The following is a 26,890-nucleotide window of genomic DNA, read 5'->3' as shown; positions in this document are numbered from 1 at the left end:
CAGTCATACATCTTTGAAAGGTAGCAGGTGCATTACATAAACCAAAAGGCATACGTCTATAAGCAAAGGTACCGAAAGGGCAAGTAAAAGTCGTCTTTTCTTTATCCTCTTTTGACACAGGTATTTGAGAGAAACCGGAATAACCATCTAGAAAGCAAAAATGTGTATGTTTGGATAATCTTTCTAGCATTTGATCAATAAAAGGTAAAGGGTAATGATCCTTTTTAGTAGCTTTATGTAATTTGCGGAAATCAATTACCATTCTATAACCTGTAACAGTTCTTTGTGGGATCAATTCATCTTTATCATTAGGAACAATAGTAATACCTCCCTTCTTAGGGACACAATGGACAGGACTTACCCACTGACTATCTGCAACAGGATAAATTATACCTGCCTCTAGAAGCTTTAGTATTTATTTTCTTACCACTTCTTTCATCTTAGGATTTAACCGTCGTTGGTGATCAACAACCGGTTTAGCGTCTTTCTCCAATTTTATTTTGTGCTGGCATAAAGTGGGACTAATGCCCTTAAGATCATCAAGAGTATATCCAATAGCAGCACGGTGCTTCTTCAGAGTTTTCAATAATTTCTCTTCTTCTTGCTCTGAAAGGTTAGCACTAATAATAATAGGATATATCTTCTTTTCATCAAGATAAGCATATTTAAGAGTATCAGGTAATGGTTTAAGCTCAAACACGGGATCACCCTTGGATGGAGGAGGATGCCCTAGGATTTCAATAGGCAAGTTGTGTTTCAAAATAGGTCCCTGTTTAAAGACTACTTCATCTATTTCCCTTCTTTCATTCATAAACATATCATTTTCATGGTCGAGCAAATATTGTTGTAAAGGATCATTAGGAGGCACGACAATAGAAGCAAGACCAATAATTTCATCTTTACTAGGCAATTCTTTATCATGGGGTTGTCTACGAAGTTTAGCAAAATTAAACTCATGAGACATATCCCCCAAACCAATAGTAACAACATCCTTTTTGCAATCTTTCCTAGCATTAACAATATTCAAGAAGGGTCTACCAAATATGATGGGACAAAAGTTATCTTGTAGGGAACCAAGAACAAGAAAATCAGCAGGATATTTAACTTTCCCACACAAGACTTCAACATCTCTAACAATCCCAACTGGTGAAATAGTGTCTCTATTGGCAAGCTTAATTGTAACATCAATTTCCTCTATCTCAGCAGGTGCAATATCATGCATAATTTATTGGTATAAGGAATGAGGTATTGCACTTGCACTAGCACCCATATCACATAAGCCATGATAACAATGATCTCCTATTTTAACAGAAATAACAGGCATGCCTACAACAGGTCTATGTTTATTCTTAGTATCTGGTCTAGCAATTCTAGTAGCTTCATCACAGAAGTAAATAACATGTCCATCAATATTGTCGGCCAAGAGATCTTTAACCATAGCAATACTAGGTTCAAATTTAATTTGCTCAGGGGGTGTAGGTGTTCTAGTATTACTCTTACGAACCACAGTTGAAGCTTTAGCATGATCCTTTATTCTAACAGGGAAAGGTGGTTTCTCAATATAAGCAGTAGGAACAACAGGATCAACCTTATAAGTAATAGTCTTTTCTTCAACTTTAATAGGTGCAACTACTTTTACTTCAATGAGGGGATTATATTTAAACCACTTCTCCTTAGGGAGCTCAACATGAGTAGCAAATGATTCATAGAAAGAAGCTACTATCTCAGAGTCAAGTCCATATTTAGTGCTAACTTCACGAAAAACATCGGTATCCATAAAAGATTTAACACAATCAAACTTAGGTGTTATACCTGACTCCTTACCTTCATCGAGGTCCCAATCTTCAGAGTTGCGTTTAATTCTTTCCAATAAATCCCATTTGAATTTAATAGTCTTCATCATAAAAGAACCAGTACAAGAAGTATCGAGCATGGAGCGATTGTTGAGAGAAAGCCGAGCATAAAATTTTTGAATAATAATTTCTCTTGAGAGCTCATCACTACTAGGGAAAACCTTATACACAGAATCTTGCAGCAGCGCGGCACAAAAAGAGGCGCTACTGCTAATTAGCAGTAGCGAGGTTAAGAAAAGCACGCTACTGATGTAAATTTAGTAGTAGCGCGTGATGTCTAAACCGCGCTGCTACAAAAATCCACCGACAGTACCCAACAACCTAAGTTTACCGGCAGCGCGGCGTCACGATGCGTGCTACTGCTAATGCAATAGTAGTAGCGCGCTTTTTAGTCACGTCGTTGCTGCTAATTTTGAAATTGTCCACACTGTTGGCCCGTTTAGCAGTAGCGCATGTGACGAAAGGGCACTGCTGCTACGCTCTTAGCAGTAGCGCGTTTTTCCTCCCGCGCTACTGCTAAGACGCTGCACCCCACCACCTTTTCCCACCCGTATGTCCTCCCCTCGCCCATCTCCTCTCCTCCCTTTCCCCTACCTCCCACATGCATCCTCCCTCTCTCACTCTTCTTCTTCCTCAATACTTATCCCCCCATTACTCTCTCTCTTCTACCTACCTTTCTCTCTCTTCATTACTCCTAGCTAACACCACCTCCATTAATGCATCTCCTTTCTCTTTTTCCTTCCCCCTCCACTAGTTGAAGTTGTCTCCTCCCAAATTAGCTAGCTAGCTAGATGTAGCATTTAGTCAAGTGACCTATATTTGCCCCCTAACTAGATCTATCTTTGTCAAGAAGAGCTTTGTGCACTTTTGATCTCCCTACATCATCATCTCCACCGTGTGCTCGATCTCGAGAAAGAGGTGATTAAAATTTCATGCTTTTGCAAAATGGAAATATGTGTATGTGTGTGTGATATGATAATTGGGCAATATGATGGAAATTGTGTGTGTGGCATGTGTTGACGCCGAATTGTGCTTTTGAGTTGCCTATGTTTTGCCGAAATGTCGATTTATTTCCGTTTCGGCGAATTTCGGGCAAAATCTAGATCTATATATGTCCTATTTTTAGGGAAGGTCATGCCAAATTTTTGTATGACTTTGATGCATGCATGCATTTTTATAATCAATTTGTTTATTATTACCGTGCAGACATTCATGATGGACAGTGGAACGATGGTGGACAGGTGGTTGCGGTCGGCGGTGCAGGACATGAAAGAAAATAACCGGACAGAGGTTTTATGTCCGTGTCGAAAATGCAAAGGAATAGTTTGGCTCGACCACTATGACGATGGTCGTGTCGAAGCGCACCTGCTCATGACTGGTCTCATGGATGGCTATACTTGGTGGATAATTGAAGATGAGGATGACGATGTTGAGGACGCCGACGGGGCAGGCAATGACAACACGGAGCAAGACGAAGAGATGATCGATAATGGCGGCGGGGAAGAGGCCGGACATGGCGGCGGAGAAGGGGCCGGACATGGCGGAGTAGAAGGGGCCGGACATGGTGGCGGAGAGAACGTGGACTCCACGCAGTAGAGTTCGTCGGTACTAAGTTCAATCGTGCAGGACCCTCATGTTCAAGCACTGCTTCGCAAGGAGACGAGTACTGAGAGAGCTGCTTCTAGAGAGGAGGCTAAGCTGGAGCAACTGGTGGTAGACTCGAACACTCCATTGTATGATGGTTGCAATCCTGAGGTGACCCGCTTGAGTTTCACGCTCCAACTCCTGAAGACGAAGGCTAAAAACAAATATACCGACACTAGCCTCGATGAGCATATCAAGTACCTAAAGGATTTTCCCGCGGGGAATCTATGTCCTACTAGTGTTGATGAGGCCAAGAAGATCGTGTGCCCTCTTGATCTTCCGCATGTTAGATACCATGCATGCATGAATGATTGCATAATTTAAGAAAAAACAAGCTGTCCGGTGTGCAATGCTTCTCGATACAAAAAGGCCGGGAAGAAATGTCCCCAGAAAGTTGTATGGTACTTACCGATCACTCCTCGTCTCCAGCGGTATTTCGTAGATCCCAAGGAAGCAAAGCTACTGCGCTGGCACGCGGAGAGGAAGAAGCCCGACGATGGAGATGATCCGAAGGTGAGACACATCAAGGATGGAAGCCAGTGGAGAACGTTGAACAGCTTCTATCGGTATTTCGAATGTGATGCAAGGAACATCATGCTCGGCGCGTGTACCAATGGCATGAATCCGTTTGGCAACCAGAACACCAACCATAGCACATGGCCCGTGTTTGTATGGATGTACAACCTCCCCCCTGGTTGTGCATGAAGTCGAAGTACATTCACATGAGCATGCTTATTCAAGGGACAAAACAACCATGAAATAATATTAATTTGTATCTGGGGCTACTTCAAGAGGAGTTAGACACTTTATGGAAAACACCGGCCAAGACATGGGACGCCAGCAAAGGCGAGTATTTCTACATGAGAGCCGCGCTGATCACGACGGTGCACGACTATCTCGGTTACGGATATGTCGCAGGCCAGGTGTGCCATGGATATTGCGGATGCACATAGTGCATGGATGAAAGGACGTCTCAGCAGCTAACGTCAAGGAAAGATGGCAGGTCTGGGAAAATCGTGTACATGGGGCATCGAAGATGGCTCGAACAGGACGACCCATGGAGAAACCGTGGTGATCTATTCAGTGGTCACGCTGAGCATCGAGGACCTCCACATAAGCGGAGCGGTGCCGAAATCGATGAGCTGTTGAAAAACTGGAAGGAGTGCCCCGCGCGAGGAAAGATGATGAAAAAGGCGCCGGAGCCGCTGCTGAAGGTATGGAAGACGAGGTCTGTGTTCTGGGACAGTACTGACACAAACTCGATACACCTCATTGCCTTGATCAAATGCACATCTGTAAGACTGTCCTTGAGAGCTTGCTCGCGACACATATGAACATGCTGGATAAGACCAAGGATGGGCCGAACGCAAGAAAAGACTTGCAAGATTTGAATATCAGGGAAGATCTGCACATGCCGCCCCGTAAACAGTCAGACGAGACAGAGACAGAGACAAAGGCGCGGGAGAAGAAGGGCAAGAAAATAAAGAAAGAGGATTATTGCCCCCCTTCTTGCTTCACCTTAAGTCAGGCAGAGATCGATCAATTCTTTAAGTGCCTTACCGGAGTCAAAGTTAGTTCCAGTTACTGTGGCAAGATAAGCAAATATCTAGACACAGACAAGAAAAGATTCAGCGGGATGAAGTCCCGTGACTGTCATGTGATGATGAGGCAGATACTACCTGTTGCCCTTAGAGGGATAATGGACAAGCACATCCGTGACATGCTTATTGGTCTCTGCAACTTTTTCGACGTCATCTCTCAAAAGTCGGTCAGTCTAAAGCAGCTGCGAAGGCTACAGGTAGAGATCGTTGTGATACTGAATGAGCTTGAGATGTACTTCCCGCTCGCGTTCTTTGACGTGATGGTGCATCTGTGTGTCCATATTGTGGACGACATAATAGACTTGGGGCCGTCATTTCTGCACAACATGATACCGTTTGAGAGGATGAATGGCATCATCAAAGGATTCATTCGTAACATGTCCGGTCCGGATGGAAGCATTGTCCAGGGCTATATGACACAAGAGTGCATCTCTTTCTGTGAGAATTTTCTATATGGCGCGGACCAGCCGCTTGGTGTTAGTGTTGGTTTGCCCGTTAACAAGCACGATGGGAGGCTCGAAGGAGAAGGTCACTCCAACAGTCGCAGGGAACTGCACGTGGCATACTCAGATCGACGCAGCGACTTTGACAGAGCAAACTTGGTAGTGCTACAACACCTAGACAAGGTAGATCCTTTCGTGGCATTGCACAAGGAAATTATCACAAAGAAGTATCGTGATCGGGGGGTATGCAGGACGGACGCCAAAGTTACTAGAGAGCACAACTCCACTTTCCTGCATTGGTTCAAAGAGCATATTATTGATAATCCCCCGGAGGAGGGCTCTAAGGACGGATTGCTCATATACGCCTTAGCACATGGCCCCTCGCCCAACCTCCTAACCTATCAGGCATACGATATCAACGGATACACGTTCTACATGGAGGCCAAAGATATGGACAGTGATGATCAGAACTCAGGGGTGACGATGGAATGCATGACCGGCAGCGACAACGGCGCAACGTAAAGATTTTACGGAAGGGTCGAGGAGACCTGGGAGCTTGACTACTCTGGACTGCACAACACGACGATGTTCCGTGTCAGATGGGCTAAGAATGTCGAAAGAGAAAACTGGAATTTCACTACCATGACTATACCCGACGCCAAGAGCGCTACCGTGAATGCTATCGCAAAAAATGAGCCATGGGTACACGCTAAGCATGTGACACAATGCTTCTTCATAACCGACCCGCGCAATCCCAACCGTGTTGTCGTGAGGAGAGGCAAAAGGCACATCATTGGAATGGATGGAGTCGCCAACGAGGAAGACTATGATCAGTACGGCAACCCAATGAGGGAAGATGATGATGATGATGAAGTATACGTCAAAAGAAGAATCAATACTACATTACCTAAGAAAAATCATACACTTACAGAACCCCTGTCCAAGATTCTAGAGGAAAATCCGACACTTACGGAAGAGGAGTTCGAAAAGTTCAAGGACACTTGCGCTACCGAGGCAGCCAAGTCTAAGGCTGCGAAATTCAAGAGCCTTCAGCAAAGGAACACGGGGAAGCATCGCCTCGGAAGCCGTGGCTACCCCGGTAAAAGGCCCATATGGGATAAGGAGGACGCGGAACATGAAGCCGCGGGTATCCAAGACCCCTTCGCGAAGTTCACCAACCCTTGGAGCGTGACTTCATCAGGGCCCGCTACAAGTGGGACAAGGAAAAGAAGGTTTTTTACACGGACCAGATCATGAGGAAATTGATTAGACTACTGGTAATTATTCTTTTACCACCTTACATTTAGCTCCAGATCTAGTCGACTACACATTCCTAAAAAATTCACGCTCCTTCTATAGGAGAAGCAACACCAGCTTGCAGCCAAAAGCCCTACTTCTCTGATGAGGCCCAAGTGGGACACCCCTCTTAACCGGGCCTTGAACGAACTTAAGGGACTCCCTTTGGGCCAGCGGCCACAATATGGTCGTGTGCACGGTGCTGGAGACGGCGCCACATGGAAGGTGTTTTACAACGAGGGCCCGGAGGCCAAGAAGCAGAAAAAGAAGTTTAGTCAGGCGGACATCAACGAGAAGGTGAAGCTTGCGGTCGAGAAAAAAGCAGCTGAGGACGCGAAAAAAACAGCCAAGGAGAAAAATGAGTTGCTACAACAGGCAGTCAAAGCCGCTGTAACTGCCTGCAGAAATGATTTTGCTACTAACTTGGTTCCAGCTATCATCAACTGGACGAAGGAAAATCCGGACAAGACGGTACATGATTTCCCGTTGCCCAGTTTCATCGGGAGCAACTCCGTGAACAACAACACCACCGCACCATCACTTGCTCACGCAACCGGGCCTCCTCTCGCAGTCGCTCCCGCTCATAGCAGCCCGTCCTCAGTCTCTGGCGCGCTAGGTGGGCCTTCGTCTTTGGCTGAGCTCGACGCCCTCACGGTAATTACATGTTGCACCAACATATATATATATATATATATATATATATATCATTCCATTTTCGTTGCCTTTCGGATGTTTTACGCCACAGACATGTGTTTGCAGGCCAAAGAAACCCCGTGCACCATACTCTACTTGATCAAAGGCTAGAAGGTGGACGTGGGAAAGGGGATGATAATGAACCCCTTGCAACCCACGTTCCACAACCACCCGATCCCCTCTGGGCACTTCAGAGTTAACTTGTCCAATGTGAAATCGGGCATGAGCATTTGACTCCTCCAGTACAGCCTGTGGGAGAGGACGACGAGCCCGCCACGGATTGGAAGCTGCAAGGGTGGGGTGCTGCTATGGCTGAAGAATCTTATTCGTCTGGAGCCGGCCGAGAGCACACCAATAACCACACATCAACAACCATGTGCGGAGACCACCACCCCGCCTACGCAATTACCAGCTCCTGTAGTGCCGGGTGAGAGCGGCGGACGACGTGATGAAGGGGGTGCAATAGTACTGGCTGATGTAATCGGTCCTGTAGAACATAGAATGGATGAGGAGACGGAGGTCGACCCAATGGGTTTCCTCAGTACAAACGCGTATGACTGTGACATAGATATGATGAGTCAACCATATGACGAACCGGCCTATCAGCATGCTAATGAGGATATGGATGATCTACCCGGGCAGGAAGGTCGTAGCAGGGATTGCAAAAAGTCTCTCTTCATGAAATCCTCACAGGACACGCCTGAAGATGCCGCCTCAACGCAGGCTCAACTACCCGAGGGTCGTACAGTGCTTAGCCCGGGAACACTGGGGCAGGGGTTAAGGAAGGGTCTGGAAGGTGTGCCCAAGAAAAAGGAGAGGAAGAGATCGGTGAAGATAGCTGCCTCCAAACAAGCCAGAGCACATAGCAGCCAGATGATGGATTCTGAAGAGCGTGTACCTGTGAAAGGTGCGGCCATGTTCCATCTCACGGGCGAACCGATGCTACCGTCGAAACCGTTGGAGGCACTATCAGGGGATCTCAGGAGACTGCACGACCATGTGCTGTCGAATGAGAAAAGCCTACTAGCCTCGAAGGATCCAGGATATCCGACATATGTGGCTCGTGTGCCTGAGGGGAAGTGCTACGTCGACACACGGCCCGCGGAGGTGTTCTTCCTGTGGTTTGACCATATCTTTGAGCTATTTCTGACAAGGCGGCTCGATTTTACAATCGTCCGCCTTTTTGCGCTACATATGAGCTCCGTCATGAAGAGAGAAGAAGTCTCGCAAATCTGTGTGGCGGATCCGTACTACATGCACGAGTCTTTCTTGAGTCTCAGTGACTTTGAGCATGAAACTGCTAGGGACTACCTCCAAAATTTCATGGTACAGAATAAGGACCAGGAAATTGTCCTCCTGCCTTATCATCCAAAGTAAGTCAGTTCCGGACAACCCTTTCGTACATTTCAATCATTCCTTCTCGCTCATATGGAGAATAATTTGAGGTGTCTTTTCCCCGCAGCAACGGGCGCGCCGTCCTTATCGTTCTTTACCCGTGAGTCTCCCACGCCGTGTATTTCGACCCTTCCAGAGACTACGAGAAGAAGGACTACACCCACATAATGAATATTCTAGATAATGCTCTCCAAGGATTCAGCATTAGAGGTGGCCACATGTAGATCAGGAAACAAAGGAACAAGAATATGGGTTTCGCGCATAAAACTAACTTCTGCTGCATCCATGTCCCAAAACCAAGCAAGAAGGATGGATTCTACATCCTCCATCTCATGATTGAGTTCAGCACGGATCACCAAAAGCTTCGCATGACAAGCAGAAATGATGATCATATCCACAAGTGGCTAGAATCTCATGGAGAAGCGGATTATAAACTTAGAGATCACTTCTTTCGCATCCAAAGGGATATTGTGACGATCATCATGAAAGAATTCGTCGATCAGAAGGGGATGTTCCACCACGGCCCTATATCGCAAGCTGACTTCCGAACTCGCATAGGCATGCAACGTCAAGACCTCACGCCATTCAAGAAGCTAGGGTCCATCCTCGATGATATGGAAGGATGGAACTTCTAGTGATTTACGATGCCAATGATGATGATCTGTGTCGGTTGAACTTGTATACTTTCTGTAGCGATGAAACTTTGTGATGTCCACGGTCCCTGCCGAACTTGCGTAACGCTACTTTGTTTGTTTGGGTACGATGACCTGCGTACCTCTAGTTAATTAGTTTGCGTACTGTATGTTGCATCTAGTTGCTAATTAACCCTTTCTTTTTCTTGTTGCTCTAATATATTTTGTTGCATATGATTGTACATCCTCTTGATGAAGATGCATCTCTAACAGGTACCTAGTTTCTTGATGGCGAGATGGCGGTGCTATGTCGTGTACAAAGGGAAGGTTCCGAGGGTTTACAATGAGTGGCCTGAGTGTCAGGCGCAAGTGAATGGGGTCTCGGGCGCCAGCCATAAAGGCTTCAAAAGCAGACAAGAAGGAGAAGCTAGTTACTTGAGGTTCACGCTAGCGCGAGAGAGGACTCGTAACCGCCGTCTCATGTACTGCATAGTTCCGCTCTCACTCATAGTGATAGCTCTTCTCGCGTATACCATTGTTTAGATGGATGACGTTGTAGTTGCAAGTATTCGAGACTTGCATGTATCGCTATTTTCGAGATGCTGACGAGATACCACTTTGTGTTGGATGATGATTATGATGAGACTATTTGTATGTATATGCTATGATTACATTTGTGGTCTCGCAGCCATTTGTATGTGTATCATGATGACATTTGTATCTGCTGAGGATTCTTGTATAAAGCCTGTTCAAATACAAAACAAATATGCAGAAAAAAAAACTACTAAAATTAGCAGTAGCGAGTGGAGAAAAGTTAGCAGCAGCGCCACAGTAGCAGTAGCGCGTCCAGGCAAAGCACGCTAGAGCTATTAGCAGGAGCGAGCTTCCACGAAGCGCGCTGCTGCTACACTTGTATAGCAGTAGCGCGGGTGTGCACGCGCTACTGCTACGGATTAGCTGTAGCGCCTTATTAGTAGCGCCGGTCCCCACGCTACTGATATACCTAGAACCCGCGCTGCTGCTAGCCTTTTCCTTAGTAGTGCATGATTGGGGCATGAATAACATTGACTTAAGACTCCCCCAAGCTTGAGCGATGCTTTCTCCTTCGTGAGGCAAAAAATTATATATATAATTACGACCACGATGAACAAGATGCATAGGGTAAAACTTCTGATGAAATTCCAATTTCAATTGGTTGTAGTTCCCTGATCCCATATCATCACATAGCCTAAACCATGTCAGTGCCTTTCCCTTCAAAGATAAAGGGAAGACCTTCTTCTTGATAACATCCTCGGGCATACCTGCAATCTTAAATAATCCACAAACTTCATCCACATAGATTAGGTATAAATCGGGATGTAATGTTCCATCTCCTGTAAAAGGATTAGCTAGCAGTTTCTCTATCATACCCAAAGGAATTTCAAAGTAAACATTTTCAGTAGGTTCAGTAGGTTGAGGAGCAACTCTTTGCTCTACTGGTCGGGGTGAAGATACCCCGAACAAGCCCCTCAAAGGATTATGTTCCATAGTAACAAGTGACAGTAAATTTCAGCACACTATATAAATTTTTCCTTACCAAATTCCACCTACCAAAGGCGCTTCACTCCCCGGCAACGGCGCGAGAAAAGAGTCTTGATGACCCACAAGTGTAGGGGATCTATCGTAGTCCTTTAGATAAGTAAGAGGGTCGAACCCAACGAGGAGAAGAAGGAAATGACAAGCGGTTTTCAGTAAGGTATTCTCTGCAAAGCACTGAAATTATCGGTAACAGATAGTTTTGTGATAAGGTAATTTGTAACGAGTAACAAGTAATGAAAGTAAATAAGGTGCAGCAAGATTTCCCAATCCTTTTTGTAGCAAAGGATAAGCCTGGACAAACTCTTATATGAAGGAAAACGCTCCCGAGGACACATGGTAATTATCGTCAAGCTAGTTTTCATCACGCTCATATGATTCGCGTTCGTTACTTTGATAATTTGATATGTGGGTGGACCGGTGCTTGGGTACTGCCCTTTCTTGGACAAGCATCCCACTTATGATTAACCCCTATTGCAAGCATCCGCAACTACAAAAGAAGTATTAAGGTAAACCTAACCATAGCATGAAACATATGGATCCAAATCAGCCCCTTACGAAGCACCTCATAAACTAGGGTTTAAGCTTCTGTCACTCTAGCAACCCATCATCTACTTATTACTTCCCAATGCCTTACTCTAGGCCCAAACAATGGTGAAGTGTCATGTAGTCGACGTTCACATAACACCACTAGAGGAAAGACAACACCAAATTCACATGACTACTTATAGCAAGACTTCTCCCATGTCCTCAGGAACAAACATAACTACTCATAAATCATATTCATGTTCATAATCAGAGGGATATTAATATGCATAAAGGATCTGAACATATGGTCTTCCACTAGATAAACCAACTAGCATCAACTACAAGGAGTAATCAACACTACTAGCAACCCATAGGTACCAATATGAGGTTTTGGGACAAAGATTGGATACAATAGATGAACTAGGGTTTTAGAGGAGATGGTGCTGGTGAAGGTGTTGATGGAGATTGACCCCCTCCCGCTGAGAGGATCGATGGTGATGACGATGGCGATGATTTCCCCCTCCCGGAGGGATGTTTCCCCCGCAGAACAGCTCCGCCGGAGCCCTAGATTGGTTCCGCCTCGTGGCGGCGGTGTTTCGTCCCGAAAGCTTGCTTCTGATTTTTTTCAGGGTAAAAGACTTCATATAGCAGAAGATGGGCACCGGAGGCCTGCCAGGGGGCGCGCCCAGGGGGGTAGGGCGCGCCCCCCACCCTCGTGGATGGTGGGTGGCCCCCCTCTGGTTGATTCTTTCGCCAGTATTTTTTATTAATTCCAAAAACTGCCTCCGTGAAGTTTCGGGACTTTTGGAGCTGTGCAGAATAGGTCCGTAATATTTGCTCCTTTTCCAGCCCAGAATTCCAGCTGCCGACATTCTCCCTCTTCATGTAAACCTTGTAAAATAAGAGAGAATAGGCATAAGTATTGTGACATAATGTGTAATAAGAGCCCATAATGCAATAAATATCGACATAAAAGCATGATGCAAAATGGACGTATAACACTGCTGCTAGAATCATTTGTGGACTAAGTTGACAAAGCCTTTCATACACGTCAACCTAGTAGACCCACAAGTCAGCCTCCAAATCTATCCCAAACAGCATACAGCCCGAAATTTCTAGCCAGATTCAAATTAATTTAAAAACTAAACATACCTTAATTTAAATCCAATGAAATTTTAGCCGCACAAAAACAATGAAATTTAAAATATCAAAATCTGAAAGAAAAAAGTATTTTGGAACTAATTGCCTGTTTGTTCTATTTTTTTTCATTTACAGCCCATTTAATATTACTTATAGCCCATTTCTTATTACTTATAGCCCATTTTCTGGGCAAAATGCATCCCTCCTCATCTTGAAAGATTCCTGGCCCAGCAGGGCGTAGAAAAGCAAGTAGGCCTACGTTGGTTATTCTGCAAAAAAACAAAATAGCTGGGCTAGCCATTTTCAGAAAGGAAAAAAACAAACTGGGCTGGTCATGTGCTAGACGGGCCACAGCTCCCGAACAACCCAGTTGATACCCTTCTCCGTCCAGAAGAAACAAAATTACTACGCGCGCTGCTGGGTCCCTACTATCATCCTCACCATTTACAGCCATCTCCTTATTCCTCTCGGTTGTTGACCATGTTGACAACACCAGAGAGCAGCGCCGCGGCGAGCGAACCAAGGCGGAGGACGATGGTGAGGCCACGGATGGGAACGAACAGGAGCCGGGGAAGATGCGCAGAGTTTTAGGGTGCGATGTGGCCACGATGCGTGCGCGGCAGCACAACCAACCATGGGAGACAGGAGCAGGCGGTCCCGCCGGCGCTGATTTGGCTTTGGCGGCTGGAGGAAGAAGAGACTGAAGAAACATGACAGGCGTTGAATGTCAATCCAACGGTCAAGGTTGGCACAATCGTTTGTTGACTAAGCTGACACCAAGTAGCATACTTTTTTTATATAGGAAGAAAAGAAAAACTGGGCTCGTTTGCCTGATAACATTCCCGAAACTGCGACCGTTCGATCGTGCGTCGCAACTAAAACTGCGAGGAAAATGCGTTTGTCTGCCGTCCTCCTCCCAGGGAACGTCCACCACATAAGTGACTAGCACCCTTGGTTCTCAACCGAGAGGTCTTGGGTTCGAGTCCCAGGAACTCTCAATTTTGTCCTCCTTCCTTCCTCGCAAAAAAGAAAAAGAAAATCAAAGACTTGAGAAGGCGTACAGAACAAGCTAGTGTACCAGTAAAGAGACATTGCTGAGTTTTAGAAAAAAGAGAGACGTGCTCCTGTAGCTGGTTCGAATCCAAACCTAGACTGTGGGACCCCGGCTCAGAGCGACCGGTTTACCATGCATTGCCAGCCCAGAGACCATGTCTTCTGGCAACACACAACATCTTGGTACAGAAAACAACCGCATTATTGATGCTAGTGGATCATAGTTTATATTACAACAGGTGTCCAGGCCAAGCGGCACACACGGTGCGGCTGAACAATATGTACATTATTTAGTGAACATAAAGGGGCCTCGATCACATCAACTATGCGGCAGCTAAACAACGTCGTAGCGGAAACTCCATAGCACAGGGACACCGATGTGGACACGATCTAGACTCGAGCAGCACTCCTTTCCAACGAGACTTTCCTGAAATCTGGCATGACACGCCAGGTCAGTACATGGAATGTACTTGCAAGCTCACAACAGGCATAATCATAATGATAAACAATATCATGATAATTAACCAATTAATAATGCAATAATGTTTCCACATGCTGTGATCATGCTCTTGTGATAAAAGTCCCTCGGGACTGGCTTACCAACCGTGATCGTTCTTGGATCACAAACGTACCACCATCATGGTCTTGACTAGGGGCATCTCGTGATCCTTACGGCGATCACAACCACGACCAATACTTGGTCTCGAACATCTCGATGGCTTTCCCACCATCATCAACAGTGCAAAGTTCATAACTTAGTGTGCAAAATTTATTAAACGTTGACCCATGGTGTGACCTACTACGAGCGTGTCCATAACCATGGACTCGGCTATCGATAGATTATTACACTCTGCAGAGGTAGCACACTGTACCCACACCGCGGAACTCATGGCCTCGCACTCCCATTCGGGTGGACCAATGACATTCCGACGAAACCCCTCCATTGCCATGACACTCTCCCGGCCACTCCGACTCAATCCCCACCGGGCTAGTCCTGGGTGGCCCCGTGTCTACCAAAGACACAACGACCACCGTCGTGGCCAAAACGATCCCACAAGGGGACCCGGTACCATAATCTCAACAACAAGCACACAAGGTTATGTCTGCTTACCGGGCCAGGGTAAGCATGCCCATAACCTTCCCTAGTTGGAGGCACCGACCAGAGGGATGACAACGGACCGAATCAAGGCCTTCCCATAAAGGCAAATGTGGTTGCACTGGGAAAAACTCGATTCAGTGGCACCATGACCCGGCCAACGATATATTCAAGTTGAGTTATATTATGGTTCAACTTAAAGTAAAAATGACCGGTGTCATCACATGCCATGAAATGCAACACTACATATGCATCACATATTAACGGAAATGACTGAGTCAACTATATTCACACTAAGCATAAACATCAACAACTCATGCCACTTTTCTGGTTAGGATAAACCTCACTTTAAACAGAATTTTCTAGCAAATTTTATTATTTTACTCATGCAAGAAAATAACTTCAAGTAATTACTCATATGCATAACAATATTATTCTTTCATCACCACAAATGAATCCTAGTTTCTTTACCAACTAGGTTAGTTTCAAACATTCTGTAAATCAAGCATATTGACTAAAACAAGCACTTAACAGAATATAAATAACATAATAGTTATTTAAATGCATGGATTAAATCTTTCATTCAAGTAAGAAAATCATAAATATTGAAATGGCACCATGAATATGTTGCCGTGGCTTGCCTTAGTGCAGATGAGGTTCACAAGCCTTCTGGTGATCCTCAAGACAAGCCTCACCCTCTGAAAATAATTTTAAACACAAGAAGAAAATATCAAGAACCCTTCTGAAAATCACCAGAAAATCTTGACAGCACAGAAAAATCTCATTTTTGGTGAGCTGCTAGATTTCTTTGCAAAGAACACAATGCAAAAAGAATCAATTCATTTGGACTTATGGTTGAAGAGTTATAGCTGTTTGAAGCTCTCTGGAATATATATATATATATTTGAATTTAAATAAAACAAACTAGGGGGGTGACATCGAAGGCGTAAAGCCTCGGGGCGCCACCACTCATACCGCTTCGCGCGCGTACTGAGTGGCAGACTAGAGGGCCCTGCTAGTCAGGTGAGGGGGAGAAGGAGGAGGAAATAGAGGGGGTCGCGGCTTCGCCGGAGCTCACGCCGGCGGCGAGGGCTCCTTGGCCAAAACGAGAGGGAGGGATCGAGGAGGGGATGGAGGCGCACCTGCCCGTACCCGTAGCATAGCTAGGGGTGGTCGGACGGCGTCGGAATCGACCTCGCAAGCGGAGGCGGAGAGCGGTGGTCGCCGGAGACGAAGACGACGGTGAACAGAGGCAACTTCATGCGCTCCAAGTGGATGGAACAGCTTCACCGAAGAGTGGCGGAGGCTCTCGAAGGGTCGCCCAGGCCATGGAGGGGCTGGAGCTACCGCGACGACCCGAGGGGATCGCCGGCGAGCTCAAGCTCGGGGACGGCGGCCCGCGGCCTGCCAGGCCGGGCTACGGTTTTCTACGAGGTTGTGGAGTGTGTGGGAGTGGAGGATGATGCTCGAGGAGGCTGGGCAGGGCTCCATTTATAGGCGATCACCGAGGGGGGTTCGGGCTCCGCCGGTGGACACCTAGACACGGCGCCCGACGACAAGCAGTATCAGTGAGAGGGGGAGAAGGCGACGCAGCTCACGCGGGGTCTATGGGCAAACGGGGACGAGCACAGGGGCACTAGGGTGGCGACGAGCACAGTGCGCATCGCACTGTTACATGGCTGGACCGCGCCCGTGCTTGCTGCAGCGAGCTCCGGCGTCGGCGAGTGCCAGGGGGAGTTAAGGGGGTTGGGATGAAGATGGTAGCGAGGTTTGGCGTGCTATGGCAGTCGGGGAAGTGAGCACGCGCGAAATAGAGCGCTCGGCGGCACTCAGAGCGCGTCGACACGCAGGCTGGCATCATGTACACGCGTGGTCAACGCGTGAACTTTGCCCTCAGGCTGACCTACATCCAAAGTTCATGTTTGGCTTGTTGTTTGTGGTAGATTTGAAGATTACCACGCTTTGGTTTGGATCCAGACGCAGTAGAAAAGATTTCACATGCCAGGTAAGTTTCTGATCAGTAACTTTGAGAAGTTACTGAGGTCAAGTGGCTGGGAGTTGGGGGCTGTGCTTTGGAGGCTAGCAATCATCTACTAAGGTGATGATGCACAAGAAAAATCAGCCTCATTGGAGCAAGTAAAATGGTAGTTGTTGTAGAAACCACCATTTCTGTCCAGAACAGAAAATATTTTCTGTAGCAAAAATATTCCAAAAAGTGGTGCAATATTTTTGCTCAGGAAGGTGCCTTAGGGTTCAAAGAATATTTGTGAATTTTGTCAGATTTTTGTGGGAAGAAAAATTGGGGTTGCTTTGGAGCACATTGAGCTAGTTAGGGTTTTAGAGAGGAAAATGAATATTTTTATTAAAGAAAAATATTCCAAATATTATTTTGGGGTGAACCAGAGAGGGAATGATGATTAGAGAGGGAAATGAGGCACTTGGGTGAAAGCCAAGGGTACCCAAGTGTTTAAGTCCATATGAAAAGATTCAAAAACTCCAAATTTCAAAATCAATCCAAATGAAAATCAGGCAAATAAAGGAGGGCAAAAACCAGGCTGTCACAAACCTCCCCCACTTAGAATGAATCTCGTCCTCGAGATTCGGTTGCTTGGGAAAACCATTCTGGATAATGTGCCCTTAAAAATTCTTCTCGTTCCAAGGTTGATTCTGACTCCGTGTGATGCTCCCACTGGACTTTGTAGAACTTCCTCACTTTACTGCGAGTGACCCTTTCCATCTGATCCAAAAATTTAACCGATCTCTCTTCATAGGTTAAATCCTTTGCCAATTCTATCTCAGCCATAGTAGTCCTTTTCTCAGGCGGTGATCATATGCATCGCCTCAACTGTGAAACATGAAACACGTTGTGCACGTCTGCCAATTCAGGGGGTAGTTCCAACTGATATGCCACAGTACCCACTCGGGACATCATTGGAAATGGACCAATAAATCTGGGTGCCAACTTTCCACGAGTCTGGAACCTCTTGACTCCTTTCATAGGAGTGACTCGGAGGTATACATGTTCTCCGGGTTCAAAACTGATCTGTCGGTGCTTTGCATCATAATAACTCTTTTGTCGAGATTTGGCCAATTGCAATCTGTCTGTGATCTCCTTAACTTGTTTCTCAGCTTCCATCATGAGATATGTTCCGAAGATACGGCTATCTCCAGTTTGAGACCAATTTAAAGGAGTGCAGCACTTACGGCCATACAAGGCTTCATACGGTGACATTTTCAGACTGGTCTGGAAGCTGTTGTTATAAGAGAACTCGGCATACGGCAGACAGTCTTCCCATTTAGATCCTTGGGCCAAAGCACAGGCTCACAGCATATCTTCGAGTATTTGGTTTACCCGCTCTGTCTGTCCATCTGTCCGAGGATGATAAGCAGTACTGTATTTCAGTGCTGTCCCCAAGGCTTGATGGAGACATGACCAAAAAGCGGAGGTAAAGAGTGAACCTCGGTCGGAAGTGATGGTTCGGGGTACTCCATGCAGACTGACTATTCTGGATACATACAGCTATGCAAGTTGATCCGCTCAATATGTGGTTCTGATCGGGATAAAGTGAGCAACCTTGGGTAAGGTGTCCACTATGACCCAGATTGCATCATTGCCTCGCTGAGTCTTAGGTAGTCCTGTGATGAAATCCATGCAAACGTCATCCCATTTCCATTGCGAAACTGGCAGTGGTTGGAGAAGTCCGGCTGGCTTCTGATGCTCTGCCTTCACCTTGTTGCATATGTCGCAACAGGCCACAAAATAGGCAATGTCTTTCTTCATTCCATCCCACCAGAATATTTGTCGAAGGTCTTCATACATTTCTGTACCTCCAGGGTGAATAGAATATGAGGATTCGAGTGCTTCCGACAGAATTTTCTTCTTTAAGTCCGACTGGTTGGGTACACAGAACCGGAGGGTACCGAATTTATCCTTTGAGAAATCTGGAGTTTGTCCTGCCATCGTGCTCTTGACACGTTTCTGTAGATCGATGTCAGCTGGCTGGGCCTTGCGTATTTCTTCCTCAAGTGTGGGGGTAACTTCCAAAACATTAGCGAGGCCAGCATTGACTATGACCAGGTTGAGCTGAGCGATCTCCTCTTGAAGTTCATGAGGCAAGGATTTCAATATGACATTTAGGTTGACAGGCTTTCGACTGAGTGCATCGGCAACCACGTTGGCCTTACCCGGGTGGTAATTTATTCCAAGATCATAATCCTTGACCAACTCAAGCCATCTTCGTTGACGGAGATTTAAATCCGGCTGAGTAAATATATATACTTGAGACTTTTGTGATCGGTAAAAATTTGGCTCCTCTTCCCGATGAGATAGTGTCTCCAAATTGTTAGAGCATGAACCACCGCGGCCAATTCCAAATCATGAGTAGGATAATTTCCCTCGTGCGGTCGTAGTTGTCCTGATGCATAGGCTACTACCTTGCCGTCTTGCATAAGTATGCATCCAAGTCCTTGTCTGGAGGCGTCACAGTACACATCAAAACTGCGGTAGATATCCGGAAGAGTCAATACATGTGCGGTCGTCAGCCGTATCTTTAGCTCATTGAAACTTTTCTCACAGTCCTTAGTCCATTCAAACTTCTTATACTTTTTGAGCAGCTCCGTCATGGGTTTAGCAATCTTGGAAAATCCTTCAATGAAACAACGATAATATCCGGCTAATCCAAGGAAACTCCGGATCTGTGTTACGGTCGTGGGTGGCAACCAAGCGAGCACATCCTTTACTTTGCTCGGGTCCACGGCTATACCTTCGGCGGATAGTACATGTCCAAGAAACCCAACTTGCTTGAGCCAAAACTCGCATTTACTGAATTTGGCGTATAGCTGATGGTCGCGGAGTCGTTGTAGCACTACTCGGAGGTGATCCTTGTGATCTTCTTCACTCTTGGAGTAAATGAGTATGTCATCGATCAAGACTACCATGAACTTATCGAGGAAGTCCATGAATACTTTGTTCATCATATGCATGAAAAAGGCAGGGGCATTGGTGAGACCAAAGAACATAACTGTATATTCATAAAGACCGTACCGAGTAGTGAATGCGGTCTTAGGAATATCTTCCTTATTAATCTTGAGCTGATGATATCCCGCCCGTAAATCAATCTTAGAGAATACCTTGGCCCCACTGAGCTGATCAAACAGATCATCAATCCTTGGCAGCGGATATTTATTTTTGATGGTGACCTCATTCAGCTGACGGTAATCTACACACATGCGGAGGCTGCCATCCTTTTTGTCCACGAAAATAGCAGGTGATCCCCATGGTGAAGAGCTGGGACGGATATATCCTTTCTGGAGCAGTTCACCAAGCTATTTCTTTAGCTCCACTATTCTGATGAGGGCATCCGGTAATACTTCTTGTATAACGGTGCGGTTCCGGGCACAAGATCTATTGCAAACTCAAGCTCTCGATCTGGTGGCATGCCTGGCAGTTCTTCTGGAAATACATCAGGAAACTCACTGACCATAGGAATTAATTCCAATTCAGCCACAGCGGTGAAGACCATTTCTTTCTTGGGTATACTTTTGCGAGCATAGAATTTCGTAGTCTGCCCATTCTGACTGGTCAAAGTGACTTCTCGGGTCGTGCAGTTTATGCAAACTTGATATTGGGTCAACAAATTCATACCCAATATAACATCCAACTTGGCGGACTCAATAATTATCAAAGAAGTTGTAAAACCGACTCCGTTGATATTGATTTCCAGATTACGGCAGACCAGATTGCTCTTGATTAAGGATCCCGGGGTTTGTACCAGCATATTTTTGCCCAAAAGCGAACAAGGAAATTTGTTTTGGGCAACAAAACTCCGAGAAATAAAAGAGTGGGAAGCCCCAGAGTCAAATAAAATTACTGCAGGTATGTTCTTAACAGAAAACATACCAATGACGACTTCGGGGTTCTCTTGGGCTTCATCGGCGGAGAGGTGATGCACGTTCCCAGTAAAGTTTTGCTGGTTCGGGCATGACTCCATAAATTTGACTTGTGGCCTGAATAGGGCATTCGCCTTGCTGTTCTTGGGGCACTGTCTGGCATAATGTCTATTTTGCCCACAACTGAAGCAAGAATTGTTGCGCTGGCGCTCCTCGTGCACTGGGTTGGTCACGACATTCTTGACTTGAGTGGTGGTCTTGTTAACATTCTGTTGCCAATTGGGCTTGTATTCCACCTAAGTCTGCTGCCAGGTACGAGCCTTTTGCACTGGTTGTCCATCCTTCTTTGGCTCAAACTTGCGCTTGTGGTCGTTGTTAACAGGCCTATTATCTGATACAAGCTTGTGCTCCCTTTCAGCAATGAAAGCCTTGTTTACCAGAGTTTGGAAATCTGGGAAATCAAACATACTGAGAGTACACCGGAGTTGCGGATTTAATCCACCAAGAAATCTGTCAATCTTTCTTTCTTTGGTGGCTACGTCATAAAGGGAGTAACGGGCCAGATGATTGAATTTTTGCAAATATTCACCCACAGACTAATTTCCTTGGATGAGTGCGAGAAATTCTCGCTGCTTAGTCTTCATAATTCCAGTAGGGATATGATATTTCCGGAACTGATCCTTAAATTTTGACTAGGTGATTTCTTCATCAGCAGGCCACATGGCTTTTGCATTTTCCCACCATATGGCAGCAGTGCCTTCAAGATAATGAGTTGCAAATGGAACTTTATCATTTTCTTCAGTACGAGCAATCTCAAGCTTTTTCTCAATGGTACGCAACCAACCGTCTGCATCCAACGGATCAACAACCTGACTGAAACTGGGGGGCTTGGTCCTCTGAAAATCTGACAGCTTGGAGTAATGACCGTTCTGATTTCCATTCTGTCCAACCATAGCTTGCACACTTCTTAATATTTCAATCAGATCATTGTTCCTTCTTTCCTCAAACATACACAGAATTTGCTCGGTGGAGGGCGGATTTGGCGGTGGAGGCGGTGGTGGAACGTACGGCTCGGGGGAGTGTCCTGCCTGTCGTGCGGAACGACGAACAGGGGTACCCTCGCGAACATTGCTACTGCTGCCTCCCCGCGGCATCCTATTATGATTTTTTCCCAAGACAACGCAACCGAGATGAGAAACATCCAAAAATAAATTGGGGAAAAGCCAGCAAGAAAACCCGAAAGAGAACGAAATAACGAAGAAAACACGGCGAATAAAATAGAGTTCCAACATAATTATACATAGACTCATACATGAAAGATAACCAACATGCCAGGTTCAACTACTCTCATGCAGAAAATGAAACATCATGACTCGTACGACTACACTCGTACACCATCCTGACGACTGCGAATACTCAGAAGCTCTACTGCTCTGCTGGTGCTACGGTGTCCTCTCCTGAAGCGGACTCGGATCCTGAACTAATGAGGTTAACTGAGACCTCCGGGTTAAAGGTAACACGACGACGCTGCCTAGAGGTCTCTCCCTCAGGGGCAGGTGTAGGGTGAAGCATCGGGGCTATAGGAGTAGCGAGAAGTGTAACCCACTCAGCAGGGGCACTGAGAGGGTTCACCGTCGAGGCGCCCGAGCTACTCGGAGGAGTAACCGGTGAAACAGGGGAGCTAGAACTGACTGGAATATAAGGAGTAAATCCCAGGGAGGATGGAGTAGTGGCAGATCTAGTAGAGACTAAAGCAGAGGCTAAAGCAGTACGGGCACGAGTTAGCTCTCGAGCCAGCTCGTGGATCATAAGATAGCTAGCGGTGATATAACGAGCAAGATGGCTAGCAACACTATCAGACTCCGGATCAATGATAGGGAAACGGACACGACCATTGTCGTGCAGAGAAGGATAGTAGTAGAAACCTGGGTGGTTCTGCATCCGGACCTAGTTATAACGAAGCTCGACAAGGACCTCGAATGCAGCAAACTGGATAGCCTGAGAAGCGGTAGAAGCGTAACCGCTCCGAGAGGTACGAGTGTAAGTGCTGGAATCGGAACTGGTGCGCAGAGTAACCACTGCGTGATACTCATACACTGAGTCAGCTAGACGCTCCCGGTACACGCAATAGACTGGATCATCACCGAGAGGATACATCCGACGCCACACATTGCGAAGGAGATGCGGCGACGTGAACGGCATCAGCTGCAACTGGCACGGATACGGCACCTGAGCCATCTACACTCACAACCATTAGCAGGTTAGCATAAAAATAAAACAAGTGCATGCAATGCAACAACCAGCTATAAATGCTACCGGCACTCAATTTAGACTCGTATCTAACATCCAGTTAACACGTCGAAATCTAGCGTGGCCTACAGTCAGCGCGGCTCTCATACCAAGCGTTGTGGGACCCCGGTTCAGAGCGACCGGTTTACCATGCATTGCCAGCCTAGAGACCATGTCTTCTCGCAACACACAATATCTTGGTATAGAAAACAACTACTTTATTGATGCTAGCGAATCATAGTTTATATTACAACAGGTGTCGAGGCCAAGCGCCACACACGGTGCGGCTGAACAATATGTACATTATTTAGTGAACATAAAGGGGCCTCGATCACATCAACTACGCGGCAGCGGAACAACGTCGTAGCAGAAACTCCATAGCACAGGGACACCGATGTGGACACGATCTAGACTCGAGCAGCACTCCTTTCCAACGAGACTTTCCTGAAATCTGGCATGACACGCCAGGTCAGTACATGGAATGTACTTGCAAGCTCACAACAGGCATAATCATAATGACAAACAATATCATGATAATTAACCAATTAATAATGCAATAATGTTTCAACATGTTGTGATCATGCTCTTGTGATAAAAGTCCCTCGGGACTGGCTTACCAACCGTGATCGTTCTTGGATCACAAACGTACCACCATCGTGGTCTTGACTAGGGGCATCTCGTGATCCTTACGGCGATCACAACCACGACCAATACTTGGTCTCGAACATCTCGATGGCTTTCCCACCATCATCAACAGTGCAAAGTTCATAAATTAGTGTGCAAAATTTATTAAATGTTGACCCATGGTGTGACCTACTACGAGCGTGTCCGTAACCGTGGACTCGGCTATCGATAGATTATTACACTCTGCAGAGGTAGCACACTGTACCCACACCACGGAACCCATGGCCTCGCACTCCCATTCGGGTGGACCAACGGCATTCCGATGAAACCCCTCCATTGCCATGACACTCTCCCGGCCACTCCGACTCAATCCCCACCGGGCTAGTCATGGGTGGCCCCGTGTCTACCAAAGACACAACGACCACCGTCGTGGCCAAAACGATCCCACAAGGGGACCCGGTACCATAATCTCAACAACGGGCACACAAGGTTATGTCTGGTTACCGGGCCAGGGTAAGCATGCCCATAACCTTCCCTAGTTGGAGGCACCGACCAGAGGCATGACAACGGACCGAATCAAGGCCTTCCCATAAAGGCAAATGTGGTTGCACTGGGAAAAACTCGATTCAGTGGCACCATGACCCGGCCAACGATATATTCAAGTTGAGTTATATTTGGGTTCAACTTAAAGTAAAAATGACCGGTGTCATCACATGCCATGAAATGCAACACTACATATACATCACATATTAACGGAAATGACGGAGTCAACTATATTCACACTAAGCATAAACATCAACAACTCGTGCCACTTTTCTGGTTAGGATAAACCTCACTTTAAACAGAATTTTCTAGCAAATTTTATTATTTTACTCATGCAAGAAAATTACCTCAAGTAATTACTCATATGCATAACAATATTATTCTTTCATCACCACAAAAGAATCCTAGTTTCTTTACCAACTAGGTTAGTTTCAAACATTGTGTAAATCAAGCACAATGACTAAAACAAGCACTTAACAGAATATAAATAACATAATAGTTATTTAAATGCATGGATTAAATCTTTCATTCAAGTAAGAAAATCATAAATATTGAAATGACACCATGAAAATGTTGCTGTGGCTTGCCTTAGTGCAGATGAGGGTCACAAGCCTTCTGGTGATCCTCAAGACAAGCCTCGCCCTCTGAAAATAATTTTAAACACAAGAAGAAATATCAAGAACCCTTCTGAAAATCACCAAAAAATCTAGACAGCACAGAAAAATCTCATTTTTGGCGAGCTGCTAGATTTCTTTGCAAAGAACACAATGCAAAAAGAATCAATTCATTTGGACTGATGGTTGAAGAGTTATAGATGTTTGAAGCTCTCTGGAAAATATATATAAATTTGAATTTAAATAAAACAAACTAGGGGGGTGACGTCGAAGGCGTAAAGCCTCCGGCCGCCACCACTCGTACCGCTTCGCGCGCGTACTGAGTGGCTGACTAGCGGGCCCCGCTAGTCAGGTGAGGGGGAGAGGGAGGAGGAAACAGAGGGGGCCGCGGCTTCGCCGGAGCTCACGCCGGCGGCGAGGGCTCCTTGGCCAAAACGAGAAGGAGGGATCGAGAGAGGGGATGGAGGCGCACCTGCCCGTACCCGTAGCGTAGCTAGGGGTAGTTGGACGGCGTCGAAATCGACCTCGCAAGCGGAGGCAGAGAGCGGTGGTCACTGGAGACGAAGACGACGGCAAACAGAGGCAACTCCAGGGGCTCCAAGTGGACGGAACGGCTTCACCGAAGAGTGGCGAAGGCTCTGGAAGGGTCGCCCAGGCTAGGGAGGGGCTGGAGCTACCGCGACAACCCGAGGGGATCGCCGGCGAGCTCGAGCTCGGGGACGGTGGCCCGTGGCGTGCCCGGCCGGGCTACGGTTTCCTACGAGGTTGTGGAGTGTGTGGGAGTGGAGGATGATGCTCGAGGAGGCTGGGGAGGGCTCCATTTATACGCGAGCACCGAGGGGGGTTCGAGCTCCGCCGGTGGACACCTGGACACAGCGCCCGGCGATGAGCGGCATCAGTGAGAGGGGGAGAAGGCGATGCAGCTCACGCAGGGACTGTGGGCGAACGGGGACGAGCACAGGGGCACTGGGGTGGCGATGAGCACAGTGCGCATCGCACTGTTACGTTAGCCGGACCGCCCCCGTGCTTGCTGCGGTGAGCTCTAGCATCGGCGAGTGCCAGGGGGAGTTAAGGGGGTTGGGACGAAGATGGTGGCGAGGTTCACTACAAAAAAAAAGACACATCTGTGACATTTTGGGCCGAACGAAATTTTTTTCTATCATACATATGACACTTCTATGACGATAATTGTGACAAAACCCGGTATCATCATAGATGTGTTGGGCTCCTACTTCTATGACAAAAAATCATGACAGAAAATGGGCTTTTCGTCCTGGGCGGGCCGGAGACGCAGCTGCATGACATTCTTTGGGTCGTCCATGATGGAAAAAACCGTGGTAGAAGCGAGGGCGAGGAAAATTTCGGGGAGTTCCCGGTTACGGTGGGAGGTCGGGGGCCGAGCGATGCGCGTTTCTCTCGTACACGTACGCGCGTGTGTGCGAGGCGTTGGCTCTAACTGAACCCGAGCGAGGCGTTGGGCTCTAACTGAACCCGAGCGATTGCACTGCAGGCTACGCGTTACTGAACCCGAGCGATCAATCGATGGCTGTTAACTGAACCCGATCGAGCGATTCCTTTGCTACTGCTACTAACTGAAGCCGATCGATGCTGCCTCTCGGATGAACAGTGAGCGTTGCGGGGGGGTTTGGATGAACAGTGAGCGGTGGCGTTGCCTCTGGATGAATAGGACCCCGTGGTGTGGTGGAGGGCTAGATGAACAGTAGACGGTAGAGGGGTGCCCGTGGAGGGGTGGTTGAACAGGACCCCGTGGTGTGGAGGGCTGGATGAACAGTAGACGGTGGAGGGGTGCCCGTGGAGGGGTGGTTGAACAGTAGCCGGTGGAGAAGCGCGCGGTGGAGGCTGGATGAACAGGAGCCCGTGGAGGCTGGAGGAGGTCGACGGTGGAGATGAACAGTATCCCGTGGAGTCCCGTTTTGCGGTATCCCACACCCCTCCCGATGAACAGGACCCCCATTTCGACC

This window comes from Triticum aestivum, chromosome 2D (genome assembly GCF_018294505.1).
Source record: "Triticum aestivum cultivar Chinese Spring chromosome 2D, IWGSC CS RefSeq v2.1, whole genome shotgun sequence".
Taxonomy (NCBI): domain Eukaryota; kingdom Viridiplantae; phylum Streptophyta; class Magnoliopsida; order Poales; family Poaceae; genus Triticum; species Triticum aestivum.
The sequence above is the reverse complement of the archived record's forward strand: the minus strand, read 5'-3'. Positions refer to the sequence as shown.